Source organism: Pongo abelii, chromosome 7 (assembly GCF_028885655.2).
Source record: "Pongo abelii isolate AG06213 chromosome 7, NHGRI_mPonAbe1-v2.0_pri, whole genome shotgun sequence".
NCBI lineage: Eukaryota > Metazoa > Chordata > Mammalia > Primates > Hominidae > Pongo > Pongo abelii.
This window is the reverse complement of record NC_071992.2, coordinates 39,456,602-39,477,261: the sequence shown is the minus strand read 5'-3', so window position 1 is coordinate 39,477,261 and position 20,660 is coordinate 39,456,602. Positions and strand designations below refer to the sequence as shown.

General features: G+C 47.3%; 1 long non-coding RNA gene across 1 annotated transcript in view; it reads left to right on the top strand.

Moving 5' to 3' along the window:
• The first annotated feature begins 557 nt into the window (after window positions 1-557).
• The window catches only part of LOC103891306 (uncharacterized), a 56,966-nt gene continuing 36,863 nt past the window's right edge, over window positions 558-20,660 (top strand). Inside the window, exon 1 of the long non-coding RNA XR_008527864.2 lies at window positions 558-900. This is a non-coding gene — a long non-coding RNA (uncharacterized LOC103891306). The remainder of the gene's footprint in view (window positions 901-20,660) is intronic.

Sequence of the window (20,660 nt, the reverse complement as noted above, 5' to 3'; positions counted from 1 at the left end):
CTGTGGTCTGTGAGCGAGGGCCTCCTCTCCACCCTGAAGTGCTGGGGTCCATCGTCAGCTTGCAGGGTGACCCCAAGGCCACTGCCTCTAGGTGAACTTGAGAAAAACGCTCTTTTCTGTCCCTGCCTGCTTGCTTCTTAACCGTGTGAGTGAGAGGGCAAATGAGATCCCATTTTGAACTCCCAGGAGGAAGGCAGTAGTAATAACAGTGATTATTTGGAGGTTATGGCTTGTTGAGGCTGCCATTAAAGAGAAAACGGCTCACCCCAAAGGGTAACTGAGGCCACTTCCAGGAGGCGAGAGCAGCGGACCCTTGTCTCTGACTGCAGGGTGAGGTGGTGTGCGGGAAGGATGCAAAACACAAGGGGTTTTGTCTTGGACTCTCCTGTCCTTTGATTTCATAGGTATAGGGGAACCCCCAGAAGCCCTGCCCCCCCCGAGTTGCTTCCTCTGATCTGTGAATTCTGGCTTCTCCAACATTTATGATATGATGATTCAGGAAAAAAGTGGACTTGTCAGAGAGGGGAAGGGAAGATAAAAATAAAATCAAGTTAGCCAGGCCTATGAGTTCCTCTCATCTTAGTCATCCCCCGCTGCCCTTCCCCATAAATATCCACAATCTTAAAAATCCCACAGCCCTGCGCAGAGTGGGAGCCAGACTTTGGGGTCCAGGTCAAGGCCAGAGGGTGAAGGGGACATGATTCAGCGCCGTGGGCCTGCGGACGGACGGGGGGAGTGGGGCCCTGCTGGGCCCCCCCCCAGGATGCAGGGCTGTGGGCTATGAGTCCTGCCTCACCCTGCAGCCTACACCGCCTCTGCTTCTCCAAGCAGGAGCCGCCGAGTGATTGATGGGCCCCAGCTTGAATGGAAAGTCCAGATTCCAGCAACACAGCTTAAGAGGTAGGAGGAGAAACACGTCTAACATCTGCAACAAAATTAAAAATTAAATAAATAAAATTTGTTAGTTTACAAAATAGAACTGTTACTTGTTACTCGGGGTATTAACAATCTCCTTTTTTGATTAAAATTTTTTTTTAATTTTTAATTTTTTTTTTCGGTAACGCCCGTGAAAGACGTTTGTTTCAGTTGCCAACATTTCTGCAGAACTAATGTGGGTGGATTGTGACAGATATAATTTCTCCATCCTACAGTTTCATCAACTTGAGTTCTGTTAAACTATACCCGCTGGGCTTAGCTCCTTTTAAAGTTTCCGCTTTGACAGGTAGATTTATTAGTCTTGAAATTTGTACAAATCAGATGTCACTCGTGGCAACTTGTCAAAATGTCAGTCTGGCGAGGCGGCATGAAAGGCTTTCTGGAGAGAAAGACAGACGTAAGGCAGGCTTTAAAGAACTCCAGCACGAGCTGTGGGAAGGAGTGGGAAGGACTGCAGCCCCTTGATCCTCGAGGCTTTACTTTATTAAATATCTCAAGCTGTACAGGGGGACAGGCCTTTGGATCCCGGGTCTCCGAGACATCAAGTCTGACAGCTCCCAAACGATGGCTTCTGTCGATTGCAGCGTCTAGTTTCTCTCCTTGTTATGCTCATTTAGTGGCAGAAGGCAAGGGGGGCTTGCTTGGCTGTACAGGCAGGGAGAGCAAATCCAGATCTTTCAGTTTCGAAAAACACTGGGTGGATCTATGGGGGTGGATGGGTACTCCTGGGCTCCCTCGGCCAGAAGGAGGGGTCACCTTTCAGCCCACAGATGCAAACTCCTTGTTCCCTTGGAGAGAAAAAGCAGCCGGGAGGTGGGGAGGGAGGGAGAAATGCTCTCAGGTGCTGGCCATAGGAGGCCACAGTCCTAAGACAGTCCCAGCACACCCGTGGCTCGATTTCCCGGCCTGTGGGCTTCCTGAATTTTCCAGGCTTCCCCATTCCCCAGCCATCCGTGAGTTAAGGAGCCTACGATTTGATAAGCTCCATAATTATCTTAGTTTGACATAGCAGGAAATGTTACTAATGGTCAGAAAATTATCTGAATTTCTCCCCTGGGGTGGGGAGTGCAGGAGAAAGACCCCCAACCAGGGCCCCGGATATAGCTTTCTGCAGGTGGCAGACTGCAAGTGTCCCGGTGGCACGGGTATTTAGTACTGAGAAGATGCCCTCTTGGGAGGCGGGGACCGTACTGCAGAACTGGAGATACAGTGATGGCTGGGGAAGCTTGCACTAGCTTACTGCAGTGGTGTCTGCTCATCTATCTGTGTGGCTACCTGGGGATGCTGGAAGACGCCAAGTAAAGCTGTGGGGCTCAATATTCCTACAACCTCACTCTCCCACTCCCCAAGAGGTTCTGGGGGCATAACACTGTTCGTGTCCAGTGTGGAGGATGCAGACACTGGACGACAGTGGCGTGCCCCGATGTGAATGCTCAGGGCCCCTCCCCTGTAGTTCAGTCCTCCCTGCCTCTTTCTCAGGACGGCATTGGGAGCCACTGCTGACCTCAGTGCCCACGGCCACCCATGCTGGTCCATCCGTTTGCCTGTGCGATGTGGGGTCTCAGCATCAGGATGAGGCAGGAATCAGGATGAGGCAGGATTTGATTTGAGAATTGAGGAGCTCGCTGTCTCCATCCCTGCCCCGTTCCTCCTTTATTCCAGTCCCTTTTCCTCCTAGGTTTCCAGAAACTCCTGCTCAAATGCAAATACCTCTTGGAAGGGTGGCACTCCTTCCTTCCCGGGGATTAGGTGACACCCTGCTGAAAGCAAGGGAAGTATTTTGTGGGAAGGAAGCAGGGCTGCTACCAGGCAGGTGGGGCAGGAGGCCCCAGGGAACCTGGCCCACCTCCTGCTGTTCCAAGAGCCTTGCCTGCCGGCCCCTCCTCCCCCCGTCCACAGAGCCGGGAGCCAGGCTCTCCATAGAGGCAGGAGGGACTGCAGAGGGCAGGGGCGGTGGAAAGACACTGAGGGCTGTGCAGTGAAGGGAAGGGACTTCCACACAGACCCCTTCTCCTGTCCCCCAAGAACACAAGTGCTTGGGGTTCGTGGGTGGCTGAGTCATTTTCCGCCAGCAGCCTGGAGTCTTAGGCGTGAAGCGGGGGATTTTCTTCTCCCTGGGCCGAGGAGGGCGCTCTGTTGGCATTCTTCCCAAAAGGAGAGGAGTTGAGTCTGCTGTTTATGCTCCTGTTTGAGGCCTGGAGTGGGGAGCAAGTCTACTGACTTTGAAAGTGCGTGAGATGATCCCAGGTGGGGCATCCCAGCCATTAAGAGGCATGCTAAGGAGAATGGTCACGACGGTCTAATCACGGCAGCAATTATCCTAATAATCCTCAGGATGGAGATCATGCCTTTCAAAGGGCTCCAAGAACTTCCAGACTGGTGATCTCACATGATCCCAGCCTACTTCTGGCAGACAGATCTGGTGGGACAGGCTGTAGTAGCCTGTGGGGAAACTGAGGTGCTGAGCTCAGGCCTTTCACTCGGTCCCTTTTGCTTTGCTCTGTGAGTCCTGGAAAAATGAATCCTCATTTTTGCCATCACTGGATTATTTTCAGCTGCCATCCTGTCCCTGAGAACGAAGCGCACACACACACACAAACACACACACACAGACACACACAGACACATACAAAGACACACAAACACACACACCTATGCACATAGACATCAACACACACAACTGAAACAAACACATATACACAAACGGACATAAACACACACAAAGACACACACATGCACACACAGACACACAGACACGAACACACAGACACACACATACACAGACACACAGACATACACACACACCCATGCACACACAGACACACAAACATGAACACACAGACACACACGCATAGACAGACACATACAGACATACACACACAGACACGCACACATGCACACACAGACACAAACACACAGACACACACATGCACACAGACACACAGACATAAACACACACAGACACGTATGCACGCACAGACACACAGAGATTGTGCACACACAGACACATACACACAGATGCACACACAGACAGACACATGCACACATATACACAGATACACAGATGCACACACACAGGCACAAAGACACACAAACACACAGATACAGACACACATGCACATATAGACACGTATACACACACAGAAGCACACAGACACACACAGACACAGGCACACACACGTATGCACATGTGTGCAGATGCAGACGCAGGCGCACATCTGCAGCTTCTAGCCCCCAAACTGGCCTCTGCTGAAAAGCGCTCCACCTAGGAGCTGCACGGCTCAGCCATGGGCTCAGTCCTGCCTCTCCTGTCCCCACAAGTTGGGCATTGTGCGTGGAGCTCATCGAAAGGCAGCAGGGAGCTGGCGGATCTGGGGAGCACGTACCAGGGGAGGACTTTCTCGAAGAGAACTTGCTGTGTGCTGTGGTTTGGGGTGACTGACTTTCATGTGGAGGAAGGGCAAGGGACCTGTTCCCTGTCCCTCCTCTTAAGACAGCGCTGCCTACACTCTGGGGTTACTTTCCAAGGGAGAGAATGGGGCCCTGAAAGGCTAAAACCAGAGCAGAAACGGTGGGTGCTCATGGCTAGCTGGAGTCCTGTGATTCTGTTTCCTGAATGTGTCTCTGCTTGGTAATTTCAGGGCAGCCAGCAGGGAGAGGGAATGCGGGTCGGGGGAGTGGGGGATGGGGAGCGGGTGAAAGGCAGGGAAGGAGGAGGAGAAGAAAAAACCCATCAGCCCGTCTGGCATGAGTTCAGAAAACTCTCCAACTCACACATCTGGTTCTTATATTTCAAAGTTAATTAGTCATATTGAGGCTGTCTGAAGATAAATTTATCATCCAGAAAAAACACAAACAGTTTGAAAAATGAAAGGAAGTGAGGTGACATGGCTTGACGTTTAAATAAATCATTTTAACATGATTAAAAAACTTGTCCTGTCTGACACCCAGTACTTGGGTACTTTGTAAAGACTTTTTTTGACAAAGACAAGTCCCTGTTTGGTATATAAAAGCCCTTGCCATTCAATTACTCAGAATAATCTTTGGCCAATTACATCTCTGAATGACTACCGGGGCGTACAGCCCACAGCCGGTTGCATTCTCTGGGGGTGGTGGCAGGGGCTTGAGGTAGTCAGTGATTTTCCCAGGGGGAGGAAAAAAATGCTGTAAAGCATTGAGAGGTTTGGGCAACTGGAGGGTTTTTCTGAGAGAGAAGTGAGCATCAAATACATTCCTAATCTTGCCCTCTCTGGATGAAGGTTGCTTGAGCAGGAAATCCACCCATGGCCCAAAGAGGAAAGATCCGCTTTAAATGCCTGGGCATATACTTCCAAGAACCAGATGTGGCCTGTTCCTTACACCTCCCCGGGCTTAGATGACAGCTTGAACTCTGGGGCTGATGGAATTGTGAGTCGGGGCTCTCTCTGGCCTGGCTATAGTGGTAAGTGGCCAGATGGGGGTGGTAAAAATGTAAATAGTGGTGAGTTCTGATGTGTTTGTTTGTTCTAGGAGCAGATGGGAATGACCTGGAATCTAACACTCTACAATTCAGACACACCACAGTCCACTTGTCCCTCCCTCCCTGCCACTGTCCCTGCCAGCGTACCTTGTGTACTTCGCAAAGGTCACTGGCTCCTATTTTATGTAATGACTGACAGGCGATCCTGCCTAGCTCAGCAATGTGAACAGACACCTTGCATGGTGCCGGTGGTGGGTGCGGTTGTTTCTGGATGTCATGGAAGAGGCTGGGGCACTCCAGAGCTTTCCCTAATTGTGCCTAAAATAAATTGGCTTTTGGGAGGTTTCTGTGTGCCTCTGGTCTGTGCTTTGGTCGTGTTCTTTATGCAGGACAGGAGTGATATAATCCAACATGAACGTTTTCTCCTATTAGCAATTTGATCTCATCAGTTTTGTTAATGGGATAACAAGAGGTGCCAGTTATGGTGCAAAAGTCCCATCATGTTGGTAATTTTCACTGTAACATGTTAGCAATCTGTCACTATTTGTTTCCAGCAATTCTGGCAAGAGTCTGCTTACATCAGGGGCTCCAATTTTCTCTCCACGCCACCAGGCTGTTCTCCCTTTCCCTGGCGAGGTAGCCTCCCCTATTTCGATCTGTCTCTGTCCATCCGGCTGTGCCCTTGTTTCTTTGTCTCCCGTGTTTCTCTCTCTGTCACCTCCCAGCCCTCTGATAACCTACTGCGGTGTTTGTATTGGAGGGAAACACCGTTCGGGAGCAGCTTGCAGTGATAGAATTCCAGAGCTGGAAGCTTGCAACTCTCTTCGCCCCACTTCCCCCATTTGCCACTTGGAGAAATGAGAGCCAGAGAGAAGTGACTTGCCTAAGGTGCTGATGTCAGTTAGGTGCAAGGTTGGAACTGGGAGCCTGGTTTCATGATTTAAAATCCATTGTACCTTCTTCTGTACATACAACAGCATACGGAAAAACCAGGCAGTTCTCGAAACCAACTTTCTTACCTATGGGAAAACACATCCTGGTGAAGCAAAGGTCGTGGAGGGCACCGAGTCTCCTTCCCGGAGTGAATAGGGCCTTTCTCAGCATAATCAGGAGGGGTCCACAAACCAGGTGGTTTTCTGGGGTGAGTCATTCCACCAGCTGTGATGCCTTGGGCTCAGGGTCCCTGCTCTGGAATCAAGAAGGGAGTGCTTCCTTAGTGAATCATGGCTGGCAGCGGCTTGCGTACAGCTTTAGCCTCAGCCATGGTCACCAGCTGTCCAGCACAGAAGCCCTGGACATAAATAGCCTTTCCTGTGCAAGATGAGACACTCCTGCCTGCCTCCAGGTCCCAGACCCCTGCTGCACCTCTAGGAGACCTTCACCTTGCCCTTGTGCATTTGCTCAAGCGGCCAAGATTCATTCCTTCTGGAAGCATTTATTTCCACAGCTGCCATCCTGAGGCCTGGAGGTTGAGAAGAGCAGAGGCACCACCCTGTTACACGGAGATGCCAGATATCGTGTCAGATGGATGAGGGTTTGGAATCTCAGCTCTGCAACTTTGTGGTTGCAGGAACTTCCTAGATGCAGACACTGTCAGTCTCCATGTCTTTACTTGTAAAATGAGGATTTATAATATCATAGTTTGCTTATAGGTCTGTAGTGGAGAATATAGAATGTGTTTAGTCCCCATAATGCTCTAACGCATGTAGTAGGTCTGCCATAAACCAAAAATTCAGCCCCTTACTCACTGTATGGGCTAGGAGACGCAGAGACTCCCCAGGACCACCTCTCAAATTTCTTTCATAGCCACTGTCAAGTTCACAGTGTGGGTGACGGCTGGCTATGCACTGATGGCCTGTGTGGCATGGGGGGCAGCAAGTGGGCTGTTGGGAGAAGTGTTCCAGTAGAGGATCAAGGAGAATGTCTAACGCAGAGAGACTTAGAGCATCAATTAACCATCTGTTGAGTGGAAGGAGAGAATGGCTGACCACCAAGTCACCAGCGATGTGGATGTTTAGAAGAATGAATATGCAGATTTCTGTGACAGGAAAAAAAAAAAGGAAAGAAAAATGCTTTGACTTGGGCGCTGGTGAGAGCTACCAGGCTAGTGCACGTTCTCTCTGTCAAAACCTTCCCACTAATTGTCCAAAGCTTCCCTGATTGCTTGTAATGAAACCGCCAGCTGACTCTGAAATCTCAGAACCATCTCATCATGCCCTGTTGAATAATAAACATTGCTCACAGGGATAGACGAGTTGGTCACGTCAGCCTGGGAAGAGGCCTGGTGCTCCTCAGAGAGGCGGTTTCCTGGCTCTGTCCCAGGCACCTGGCAGGGCTGCAGGAGAGCAGGTACCGGGGTTGGCTCAGCCTTCTCCAGTTGTCCTTAAGGCGCCTTGGCTATGATGAGTTCTGCCTGCCTCTCTGTCTGGTGCTTCCCTTAGAGTTGACAGATGTGGGGGGTGTGTGTATGTCTCTGTGTGTGTCTCTGTGTCTCTGTGTGTGTGTCTCTATGCGTGTGTGTCTGTGTGTGTCTCTGTGTGTGTCTCTGTGTGTGTTTGTGTGTCTGTCTCTGTGTGCGTGTGTGTCTGTGTGTGTATCTGTGTGTATCTCTGTGTCTGTGTGCATGTGTGTCTGTGTATGTCTGTGTGTGTGTGTGTGCGTGTGTGTATCTGTGTGTGTCTGTGTGCATGTGTGTCTGTGTATGTCTCTGTGTGTATGTGTGTGCATGTGTGTACATTTCACATACCCTCCCTTGTAATCCAGGTCTCTACTTAGAAAATGAGAGGCTTGGAGTGGGATACCAGGTGAGTCATTTAGCCCCCTTGGTTCTTGGTTTCTCTTTTATTTATTTTAGAAACAGGGTCTCGCTATGTCGCTCAGGCTGCAGTGCAGCGGCATGATCATAACCCACTCACTGTGGCCTCAAACTTCTGGGCTCAAGTGATCCTCCCGCCTCAGCCTCTTGCAAAGCTAGGACTACAGACATGCAGCAATAGGCCTGGCTGATTTTTTTTTTTTTTTAAATTTTGTAGAGATGGGGGTCTCATTTTTTTGCCCAGGCTGGTCTTGAACTCCTGACCTCAAGAGATCCTCCTGCCTCTGCTCCCAAAGTGCTGGGACTGGAGGTGTGAGCCTGGCCTTGGGTACCCTGGTTGCTATCTATAGCTCTTCACATGACCCATGTATGTGCATTCTGCACATCCACTTCATGCCTTTGGAGAGGTTTCTGGACCACAGAGTCTATGATACTGCTCTCTCATTATTCTGCACTTTTTTTCTTTTCTTTTTGAGACGTGGTCTCTGTCATCCAGGCTGGAGTTTAGTGGTGCAATCATAGCTTATTGTAGCCTCAAACTCCCAGGCTCAAGGAGTGCTAGGAAATAGCACTCAGCCTCCCAAAGTGTTAGGATTACAGGCGTGAGCCATGACTACCCTGCCTTTCCCCGCCCTTAACATTTATTAGGATCATAACTATCTTGCTGTTTGTGTGTTTTGTCTCCAGAGATTGTACTCAAGGTGAGGGAAGGGCCTTTCACATCCTGTTCCCCTCTGTGTTCCAGTGTTGGAACAGCTCAATGCCGAGGCCACAGGTGCTCGCTCAAGGCTACCTGTTGACGGAATGAGGAAACCTGCAAAAAGAGTGGCCGTTAATGACTTCCTCTACTTGCTTCATAGGGTTTTTGCAAGGGTCAAATGACGGCAGCTGTGAAAGTAATTTGAAAAAGTGAAAAGAAATATGCCAAGTGCAAGCTATTAACATTACTCTCCTGTGGGCGGCAGAGGACGTGCCTTTGCCAAAATGTCTCAGTAGCCTTGAGGTGGGCCTGGCAGGAACTGGAAATCTTCCAAATACCTCACTGCCACCGACTTACACAGGGGTCTTCAAAGCAAGACACGCAGTTGCAGAACAATTCAGCTCCGTTTTGCTCACGTTTACTGGGGGCCTGCTCCGTGTGATGGGTGCCAGGAGGCAGGAGAGCAAAGGAGTATCCTGCGGCCTCGGTCCTCAGGCAACTCACAGTCCAGGAGGCAAGGCCGACTTGCAAACTGATACATTTTACTACAAGGACACCTGCAACAGGATAGGCAAGGGTAGGTACTGAGAGGAAGGAATGTGAACCTTAAGAAGATGGGGAGATGACAGCAGGATTACTTGGCAGGTGAATCTCCGCCTTCTCGGTGGAGAAGTTTCCTAGAAACCTGTGTTTGTCTTTTCATTGTTGGCTGTCCTCCTTCCAACTGCTATAGTTGAATTTTTTTTTTCTTCTTAGAGACAGGGTCTCACTCTGTTGCCCAGGCTGCAGTGCAGTGTTGCAATCATAGCTCAGTGCAGCCTTTAACTCCTGGGCTCAAGCAATCCTCCTGCCTTACCCCCACAAGTAGCTGAGACCACATGCGTGCACCACTTAATTTTTTTTTTAAATTGTAGAGATGAGGTCTCACCGTGTTGCCCAGGCTTGTCTCAAACTCCTGACTTCAAGCGATCCTTCTGCCTTGCCCTCCCAAAGCACTGGGATTATAGGCGGGAGCCACTGTGGCTGGCTCTGCAGATGACTATTTAGACAATTCCCTGATCGCACCCCACATGAAATCTTACTAACACATCTATCCCATGTATCTGCTATGTTCCATAGTCCTTTCAAGGCTCACAAATCATTGCAATAGCTAAGGTTTCTAAAAATCCCCCAAGAACCAGCTTTCGCCCTGTTGGCGTGCTACCACCCCTGTTGTGAACGCAGGCAAGTACCACGTGCTTTCTCCCCTCTCCACCAATGCTGCGGACCTCAGACAACTTCTCCTACAGGTCTCATGGCGTGGATTCCTTTTCTTCTATGATTATTACCAAATATCCAGCCTTGGGACAGATATGGGCTAGAACTCAGGATTCTAGGGGGCTTTTCCGGGGGTCTAATGGCTTTCAGGGTGCTACTGGCTCCCTAACATCCTTTTCCTGCCAGGGAATTTGGGATGCTTTACCCATCGTCACCTTTCCTGCCTCCCCAGCGTCCTTGTGTGGTCCTGACTGAATGTTCCCACCCCCAGCCCATCATACGGAGCTGGGGCTCCATCACCTCTTCCTGGGCTATTTCTTCCCAAGTGCCCTCTTTCCATGTCATCAGCAGATGGAGCCCAGGCTGCCTGTGGACACCGCTTGGATGAGGACTGAGGCTGTGCTAGACCACGTGCTTCCTGGGTGTGGCTTGGTTCTCCAGTTTGTCAGTTTCTTCAAGGCAGGGGCTGTGTCTGGCCCTTTTGCCCTGCGTTCCCCTCTTTCTAAATCAGGGTTCAATAAAGACTCACTGGTTGTTTGGCATCCTTTTTGCCTTCTCAGCATGACTAGGTGATATGGTTTGGATATTTGTCTCTCCAAATCTCATGCTGAAACGTAAGCCCCAGTGTTGGAGGTGGGCCCTAGTGGGAGGTGTTTGGGTCATGGAGGCAGATATTTTGTGAATGGCTTGGTGCCCTTCCCTTGGTAACGAATTCACAAAGGAGCTGGTTGTTTAAAAGAGCCTGGCGTCTTTCTTGCTCCCTGATACGGTTTGGCTCTGTGTCCCTACCCAAATCTCATCTTGAATTGTAATCCCCAATTACAACTGGGAGGTGATCAGACCATCAGGACGGTTTTCCCCATGCTGTTCTCGTGGTAGTGAGTGAGTTCTCATTTGACTCGATGGTTTTATAAGGGACTGTTCTTGCTTTACATGCTCTCTCTCACCTGCCACCATGTAAGATATGCCTGCTTCCCCTTCTACCAGGATTGTAAGTTCCCTGAGGCCTCTGCAGCCACGCAGAACTGTGAGCCAATTAAATCTCTTTCCTTTATAAATTACCCAGTCTCGGGTAATATCTTTATAACAGTATAAAAATGGACTAATACGCTCTGTCTCTCCCCATGTGACACTGTGGCTGTCCCTTTCCCTTCCTCCATTATTGGAAGCTCCCTGAGGCCCTCACCAGGAGCAGGTGCTGGCACCATGCTTCTTCTTCTTCTTTTTTTTTTTCGAGATGGAGTCTCACTCTGTCATCCAGGCTGGAGTGCAATGGCACAATCTTGGCTCACTGCAACTGCTACCTCCCAGGTTCAAGCGATTCTCATGCCTCAGCCTCCCAATTAGCTGGGATTATAGGCATCTGCTACCATGCCTGGCTAATGTTTTAATTTTTAGGAGAGATGTTGGCCAGGCTGGTCTCAGACTCCTGACCTCAAAGGATCCACCCACCTTAGCCTCCCAAAGTGCTGGGATTACAGGTGTGAGCCACCACGCCTGGCCTGCACTATGCTTCTTATACAGTCTGCAGAACCATGAGCTAAATAAACCTCTTTTCTTTATAAATTACCCAGTCTGAGGTATTTATAGCAATGCAAAATTGACTAGCACACGAGGGAAAGCAGCAATGGTTTCCTTTGTAAATATTCTCATTAAGTACCAGGCACTGAGTAGGGGCTTAAAAAATGTGAGTTGAGATGGCATCCATAATGAGAAAGACAGCAGCTCTGGTTCCTTCAGGACCCACTTGAGGGGGCACTGCGGCGGCTTGGGGATGACTTGGAGCCCCGTCCTGGGGAGAAAACAGCTCCTGTCTATGGCCCTGACTGCTTAGGCGGGAGCTGCGTGCAGCTCAGCTTCTTCCGGGCATTTTTTCTACAAGGTAGGCAAGAACATGTGCTCAGAGGAAGCATCACAATGCCACTGCCACCCCATCTTCCTGCCAAAAAACTAGAAAAATGGGCATCCTTCAGCATGGCATGCAGAAGAGTCCTTACTATGGTGAGCCAGAAAGCACCCGATGAAGTGCTGGACCTGCACCTAATCACTGCCAGTTGGAAGTGACTGTGTTACATCGAGAAAAGCAATTTATATGCAATGTGGCCTGAAGGACACGGTCTACTTATCAGGCCTTCCTATAGAAGGCTCCACTGGCATACTGAGCAGGAAAACTTAGTTGTATATGACTGTCTTGCATATTATCAAGGAAGTGTCTCTAAAGGGGGCAGTGCTGCTTCAAAGACCTTCATACCTAGATGCATGTTATCAGCATAACTGTAGATCTGCTTTTTCTGAAGTGACCAGCTAACATAAGATCCCCTGAACTTGTTCTCTAAGGACACTTACTACCTTTGGCCACAAAAGGCCATAGGAGAAATATGTCTCTGGTTTCAGTGCCAATAATTGTTGAATTATCCTGATTATTTAACTAGATTTCTATCTTTTTGTTTGCTCTGATTTGTTTCATTTTATTTTATCTTGTCCTGTAGATATTTCTATAAGCCACCTTATATTTTTTTGTGAATGAGAGCAGAAAATAATGAAATAAGTGTTCAGGCAATGATGAATCTAAAGAGATGAGTGAGGAAAAGCAAGATAACTAATGAAAGACAGCTTCAGCAACAAGAACAGGAAAAATCCAATACAAGCCATAACAGAAGGTCTGTTGGGATGATAGAAGGCAATATTACAGTGCATTAGTAAAAATACTCAATAATAAGAAGTGGGTTTGGGTCCTGGCTCTGTCACTAACTAGCTAAATGATGCTGAAAAAAAAAAAAAAAAAGAAAGAAAGAAAAGAAAAAAAAAACAGGTAGAAAAGAACCTAGTTTAATGATCTCCCATAGACATGGAGAGATGGGATAGCGCAGAGGTTCAGCAGGTGGGCTCTATAATCACACTGAGGTGAAAGCCTACTCCTATTTATTCTCATGGAACCTTTAGCAACTTATCTTTAAGGTTTGTTTTTCTTATGTATAAAATGGAAATGAGAGTGCTGATCTTGTATGTTTATGGGAGGTTTGTGAATTTTTTAAGCTAGTCTTTTCAAGCACTCTATATGGATTTACAGAGGGGATCCTTTTTTTTTTTTTTTTTTTTTTTTGGGGACGGAGTCTGGCTCTGTCGCCCAGGCTGGAGTGCAGTGGCGCGATCTCGGCTCACTGCAAGCTCCGCCTTCCGGGTTCATGCCATTCTCCCGCCTCAGCCTCCTGAGTAGCTGGGACTACAGGCGCCCGCCACCACGCCCGGCTAATTTTTTGTATTTTTAGTAGAGACGGGGTTTCATCATGTTAGCCAGGATGGATCCTTGAGCTACAGAACAATAAAGTAATTTTCACAAGGTCCCAAAACCAATGAGTAGCAGAGCTATGACTGGAACGCATGCTGTCCACCTCCAGGTCTACGCTCTTAACCACTCTTTAATACCGATGATAAATTAACTAATCACGTTTAATGCATGGAGCGCAGTGCCTGGCACATGTTAAGCCTTTAATAACTGTTAGCTCACTCAGCAAATGAAAATGCCTTACAAATCTAAATTAATTTCCAAGTCATGGAAAGATATACTATATCTCAGATATGATGTTTGTTAAATAATAACATATCTAGATAATATCTAAATAATTTATAATTTTATACAGAAATGCTATGAAATTGATAGATGATACAAACAGAATGAATAAGTAAAACAAAAAATTACAGAAATAATATTAATTTTAAAGGGTAACTAGCACAGCTGAGCACACATACTTATGTATAAGAAATATTCATCATATTGTTATTTATTAAAGTTTAAAAAGTAAATGAGTTGAATATACAAATGTAAGGAGTTGATTAAACAAAATATGGAATATCTACACACATAGACAAAAGGACTGGATTAAAATATGACAGGACTTCAACATTAGTCTTTTGGTAATATGATTTGTACCAATTTTCCTCTTTCTTTCCAATAGTCAGTTTTCCAAATTTTCTACAGTGAAAACGTATTTCTATAATAATCTGAAAAAATAAACATTATTTTCAATTGAAATAAAAAAATATGAGTTGAATGAGTTGAATTGGAGAATATTTTTTGTTTCTGTTTGCACTCTCTAAAAAGTATTCACTCAGGCTTGACATCCTGGAACTTCACTTTGAGAGTCTATTGGCTCCAAAAGTTTGAATCCATGACAGATCTTCTGAGCTTACCTGCTCACCTGTTCTCAGGAGCTGAGCAAGACACCTGCCAGGGGTCACGTTCTGTCAAGAGGTTGGTTTACTCCTGGAGGGAGAGTCATCGCCAAATTTTATTTCTGCTGGGAAACCAATTGCAGTAAAAAAAATAAAAAAATAGTGCCTTTTAGGTTCTGTGTTGGGTGCTCTTGACAATGCTTCTTTTTGGAGCCTTTCCCTAGAGCAGTCTCTGATTAGGTTGACTTAGCAGAGACATCTAGACATTCTGTTTTGTAAATTACTGGAGAAATTATATCCCTGTCATATTTGAACACTCTGAAATAGGAAAGAATTACTTTATTGGGTGTTCCCCCTCCCTCCTCCTAAATGTTTGAAGCTAACAAAATGTTTTCAAGCAATTTCTTGCCACTAGATTTCGTGAAACTTACTTCAAGTGTCTTTCCAGAACCTTTCATAGAAAAGTAATTGTGTAATTAGCTATAAATTAGTAAAAATTATGCTAATTACTTCCAGGTGTGACATATTTTGTGCTTAAAAACAAGTAAGAGAAATAAAGGGGCTGTCAGTGTGGTTCCCAAGTGAAGGTGAGCCCAGGTAACTTGACAGGCTGATGTGCATATTTACTTAATATATTTTTTAAAAAATTATGTAATTTCTGAATAAGTACAAACAGACCAGGGAACAAAAGTACAACAGACAAAACCCAGAGCGGTTCTTTTTGTGTGTGAGCTTAATTAAAAGAAACCTATGCAGGAAATTTGTCACTACTTTTCAGTTTTGCAGTTGGGGGACCTGGGGGTGGTGGGAAGGGAGAATGTTAGTGTCGTGTGTGTGTGTGTGTGTGTGTGTGTGTGTGGAGGGGGTCTTAGGGCTTCAGAGCTCTGTAAGTCAGAAGAGGTCCCTTGGCCCTCCCTCTGGGGAGTCACCCTCTCTGCACACAGTCCTCACCCTTGCAGTTCTTGTTGTTAAGGTTTTGTGGACCATGGCCCAGAAATGGCGCTGTCATATGCTAATGATGCTGTTTGAGTGTTTCATTTGCACACAGCACTTTGCTAAGACAGTACTTGATCGCACCACCCGTTCCTGTGTCCTCTGCACCACAGTCCCTTGAAGCATGTAAAACTGTTTTATAACCATCATAGTGTACATGAAAGTCAGAAGGACTGTGTTCTCCTGGGATGGGGCAAAGAGGGAACGAAGGAGAAAATGGAGTCTGCTCCCTCTCTCCCTCTCTCTCTGTCTTCCACTTTTCCTTCCTTCCTTCCTTCCTTCCTCCTTCCATCTCTCCCTTCTTCTCTTCTTCTTTTCTTTCCTTCCTTCATTCATTCCTTCCTTTGTTCATTTCTTCCTTCCTTCCCTTCCTTCTTTTCTTCCTCCCTCATGCCTTCCCTTCCTCTTTTCTTTCTTCCTTCCTTGCTTCCCTCCTCCCTCTCTCCCTCCCTCCATCTCTCCCTCTCTTCCTTTCTCTCTTTTTGCCTCTCTCTTACATTTTCTCCCATCCTTCCTTCCTTCCTCCCTCCTACCTTCCCTCACTTCCTTCTTTCCCTCTTTTCCTTCTTTCCCTTCCTGCCTTCCCTTCCTTCCATCCTTCCTTCCTTCCTTCCTCCCTCCCTCCCTCCCTTTCTGCTTTTTAAATTCATCTGACAGCAGTTGAGGCCATCTGCACCGTTGAGCAAGGATGTCAGGTGTAAGCCCATCACTCAGCCTATGTGTAGGCCAACCATGCTGGGTCATGTGGTAGGTGCTGGGTAGACAAAGACTCATATCACTGTCAAGATCACAGGTAGTGGGGATCCACATGAAGAAATAATCTGATAGAGTATGCATAGTACTCTAATCACAGTGACCCAGGTCTTTACAGATAAGGACATAGGCACACAGAAGGTAAGTAACCAGGATTCTCTTTGTGATTTTTGTGTTTAAAAAAAAAAGGCTGAGTCTTGGTCTAGTCTTTTGCCCTCCACGAAAGCCATGCCTAGATAGCTAAATAACACTGTGGTGGAGATAAGTGCTCTACAAGCCCAAATAAAGGGGAAATCACTATACTTGAGAAAGGCTCATGGGTTTAGAATCAGATGCCTGCAGTCCTGGATTCCTGATTCTCATTTCTCCAGCCAGCCTCCCAGGGCTCTTGAGGATTAAATGAGACAATCTTTGTGACAAGCACTTTGCAAATTGCAATGTACCATACACATGTGGTGAGAAACCAATGAGGGGCCAGGGCAGATGTGACTAATTTGGCCACAGCTGGAGGAGCCTCCCAGGCAGGACAGCTGGAATCTGGAAAGCCAGGCAGAAGGGGCAGAGGCCCAGAGTGGGTGGAGCAAGGATCTCTCACAGGCAGACCTTGCCTTTCTGTCCCCAGCCTCCCTCCTTCTGTGGGATGTGTGTGGCCCTTGGTGTGGCTTCAGGTGGTGAATCTGGACCAGGCTCCCTGCACACGGTGAGCAGGAGCTGCTTCCTGGAGCAGGTGGCCTTTCTGCTGGGAGTTCAGCCTTGCAGTAGGTTTCTTTGGGCTTTCTATCCCTAGATGGAACCAGGCTTGGGGTCTCTCTGTTTTCTCATTACCCATAAGATCAAGTCCAGCCACCTTGGCCATCATGAGAAGCACCCCCAGAGGAATCCTTATATTTCTTGCTACTCCCCACATAGCACCTCTGTTTGCTCCATCTGCTCCAGCAGCCACTCTCCTGGGTGTTCCCTGCAGACAAGGTTCAGGGGTCACCTTGGAGCCATTGCTGATGCTGCTGCCTCCATGCACAGCTGAAGTTCCACCTCCTGTCCAAGCCTTTCCTGCAGCGATTTGCCTTTTATTTGAGCTCTTAGAGTCCTTATCTTTGCCAAACAGTATTATTTAGCCATCTGAGCATGGCTTTTCTGGAGGGCAAAGGACTGGACCAAGGCTTAGCCTTTTTTTTTTTTTTAACACTCCCAAGCTTTGTGTTTTAGCTTTTGCTCATCTAGTGTTGCTTTGACTATTTGTAGGGAGAAACAGGGGTGATTTGGACGACCTTCGTCTTTCCGCCTAGATTCTTTTTAGTGGGCAGGATGGTTAAGCTTTTATCTCAAAGGCTGGCTTTCCTGTGGGTCTAGGAGGCACTGTGAGAACCACTAGACAGGGCTCAGTACTCACTGCACACAAATGAATTTCACGGTTGGACCAAAGCCCTGTCATTGCAAACCAGTGTCTGGCAGCTCCCTTGTAGGGGAGATCAGCTGCTTGACATGGGAATCTTGCCCTTGGCCAGATGAGAAATTTTATATGCACGCTTTACAGGTCAACACCACCTGTTCTAACTCCTGGAAGGGAGAATTTTAAAGGAGTCAATGCATTCCCAAAATGTATTTGTTAGTGTGTCTTTGTAGATATGGTTAAGACAGACTGCAGCATTTGCAAAGCTTAGTGCAAAGTGAAAATATGAGTCTCTTGCTCAGAAATTATTAAGAATTTCAAGATGGTGACAACTAGACCATGGTTTATTTCTAAGTGTGTGTTGGGAGTATAGTGTAACTATATAACTTGCATGCTTATAAACTGCCTCTTCTGTGCTGTGTGTGTGTCAGCTGTTGCTATCATGCCAGTATAGAAGGTGATGGTGTTGGTGTTTGTTAATTAATTTCTTTTTCCTTTTACTTAACACAGTTTCCAAGTTAAGTAATAATATCAAGTATCTACATGTGTCTAGCACTACTCACAACACGAATGGGCAGTGGTTTACAAAATTAGTGGAAGATACGGTTCTCCCTCGAGAGACGTTTATAGTATTATAAAAGAGACAAGATGCATTCAGTTATCATTCATCACTGCCAGATTAAGAGGCTCAGAGAGGCTCAGTGATTTTCCCAAAGTCACACAGCTACTCCAGGCCCAGGGTTCTCTGGCCTTGCACATGAAACACTTAAAGCATGAGATGCCTGGTGTGGGGTGCTAGGAGATGTGGGAGGCCCGAGGAGCCAAGGCCATGGGATAATCACTGCCAGTTTGCAGGAAGGGAAGGATTCAGACTGGGAGTGCAGAGAGCATAGGGGAGGCCAGCATGGAGGGAACACACTATGGCCAGGGATGTGGGCAGGACTCCAGCAGGAGGAGAGCTAGAGACCAGGAATCATTGCCATGCTTTCTCTCCTCTTTAGCCCTCACCTTTGCTCACTCCTTTCCTTCTTAAATAAAGTACCTTTCTCCAGGGTCATTTCCCTCTCCATTCTAGTTCAGTGTATTTCAAACTTGGACCACAATCCACAGCAAGAAACGTATTTTCCACTGTGGCCCAGCATACACACACACACACACGTAAATCTGTGGATGCACGCATTTTTCTTGTGTTTTTGTGTTGACTTACCTTTGCTACATGTGGTGCAATCTGATGTTTTCTGTTATGTAATAAAATATTCTGATAATGATGCCCCTAATTGAGGCACAGCCCCCAATGTGAAATCCTGCTTTAACTCCACTCTGTCATAGCTGGCAGACAGGGAGAGTTTTTTTTTGTTTTTGTGCTCAAAACCCCATGGAATGAAGGGCTATGCCCTTCCCCGGCTCTGCCAGCCATTTGGAATTCTCTCCTTCCTCCTGTCTCTGGGCACCTAAAACTCATATTCCTGGCACTCTGCTGGGATCTTAGCCCCTCCTACTGTGGGTTTAATTACATTTTTATGCATTTGCATGTTCTCTCCCCAACAAGAGGGATTACACATTCCTTGCAGAGAAAACACATTCCTAGGAGGAGACACGGCAGCACGTGGAAGACAGTGAGAGCTCAGCAGGCTCATTTTTCTGGCTCCTCTGAGGCTCCATCCTGTGCCTTTTCCAGAGCAGGTGCTCAACAAGTATTCATAGATTGACGGAGTCATTGCTTGAGAGCTCAGAAGGCTGTGGGAATTTTCAGTGCCCTCAGCCTTGCTGGCGTCCAAGGCCTGTTGGTGGGGCTGGCGTTGGATTGTCCCCTGAGTAAGCTGTTGGAAGCCCCTTTGCTGTTCCTCATCTTGTCATGCTTCTGTGACTCAGCCTTGCCCTCCAGCCTCAGATACTGCTGGGACTTACACCCTCTTGCCTTCTCCTGGGAGGTACTAACTGGGCTGGTGGTGAGTCTGAAAGATCCATGCACTCTCACTCAACCTTGCCTGCCCCTCCAGCCCTGCCCACATGTTGGGGAGAACACTGGGCTCAGCATCAGAAAACCTCACTTCAAGTCCCCCGAACCAGTTGAATGACTTTGGGGAAATGGCTTAGTCTCCTGGAGGCTCTTGTCTCCTCATTTGACACCTCATGGGCTTGTTGAAAGGGTCACCTTACCTAACAGTGGAAACCCTTAGTATCAGGCAGTTTAATAATCCTCACGTACATTTCCAACTAACCTTTGTATAGCAGCAGCTTCCTCCACTTATCTTCTCATAACTGTGTGAGTTGTTTTATATTCAACCCCAATTTACTGAGGCAACCAAGGTTTAGTTATCTATGATTACTTCCCTAATAAGTGGTGGAGTTAGAATTCCAACTCAGTTTTCTTTTTCCAAAGTCTATATTCTGATTATGATCATCATTATTTAATATAATGGTAGCAGCCTATTAAGTTAATGATATTTTCTCCAGCCCAGGGGTGTTTTTAAGGGAGTGAATTTCTGTTGATGTAGGGAGGGTTAACTCACGGTGGATGTGGGGAGGCAGTGGTAGGAAATTGAGGGAGAAGAGGGGAAAGGGGAGGGGATGAGTGAAGGGCTGAGTTTAGGGATCATGTGAGGCTCATTGTTGAAGGATTCCTGGGTTGACTCGCTGCTATTTCAGCACCTTGGGTCTCTGGGCAGCCATCAGATATGCCACTGGTGATTTTAACCAATGGGCCAATGAACTGATATTACTTGGGGATTTGGAAACTGATGCACAAGACTCATTTTTGGAGGGCAGTTTGCACTGAGGTCATTTCCGTGGCCTCACAATCTCAGATCTCCAGCCCCTGTGGGGTGGGCGATGTTCTCTGGGGAGTTTGTGAACACTTGGCAGTTTCCCTCACGTTGCCGTGTTAATGCAGACAGGGAGACAGTGGTGTCAGGGTTAGGATGTGAACAGCTTCCTCTGATGACTCAGCCTCTCCAATGAGAGGTGCCAATCAAAGATGACTTAAGTTGCTATTGTCCATTTCCAACCTGGTCTTTAAAAAGTCCTTTAACATTCCTCATTGTAATGTACCCTCCCAGAAGTCCTACCTGGTGGGTTCTAGCACGGTCCCCATTTTAGAGATGAAGAAGCTTGGGCTTCAGAGAATGCCTGACCCACACAGTGTCCTGAAGACAGATTGGATCTACATCTGCTGGTGTCGGAG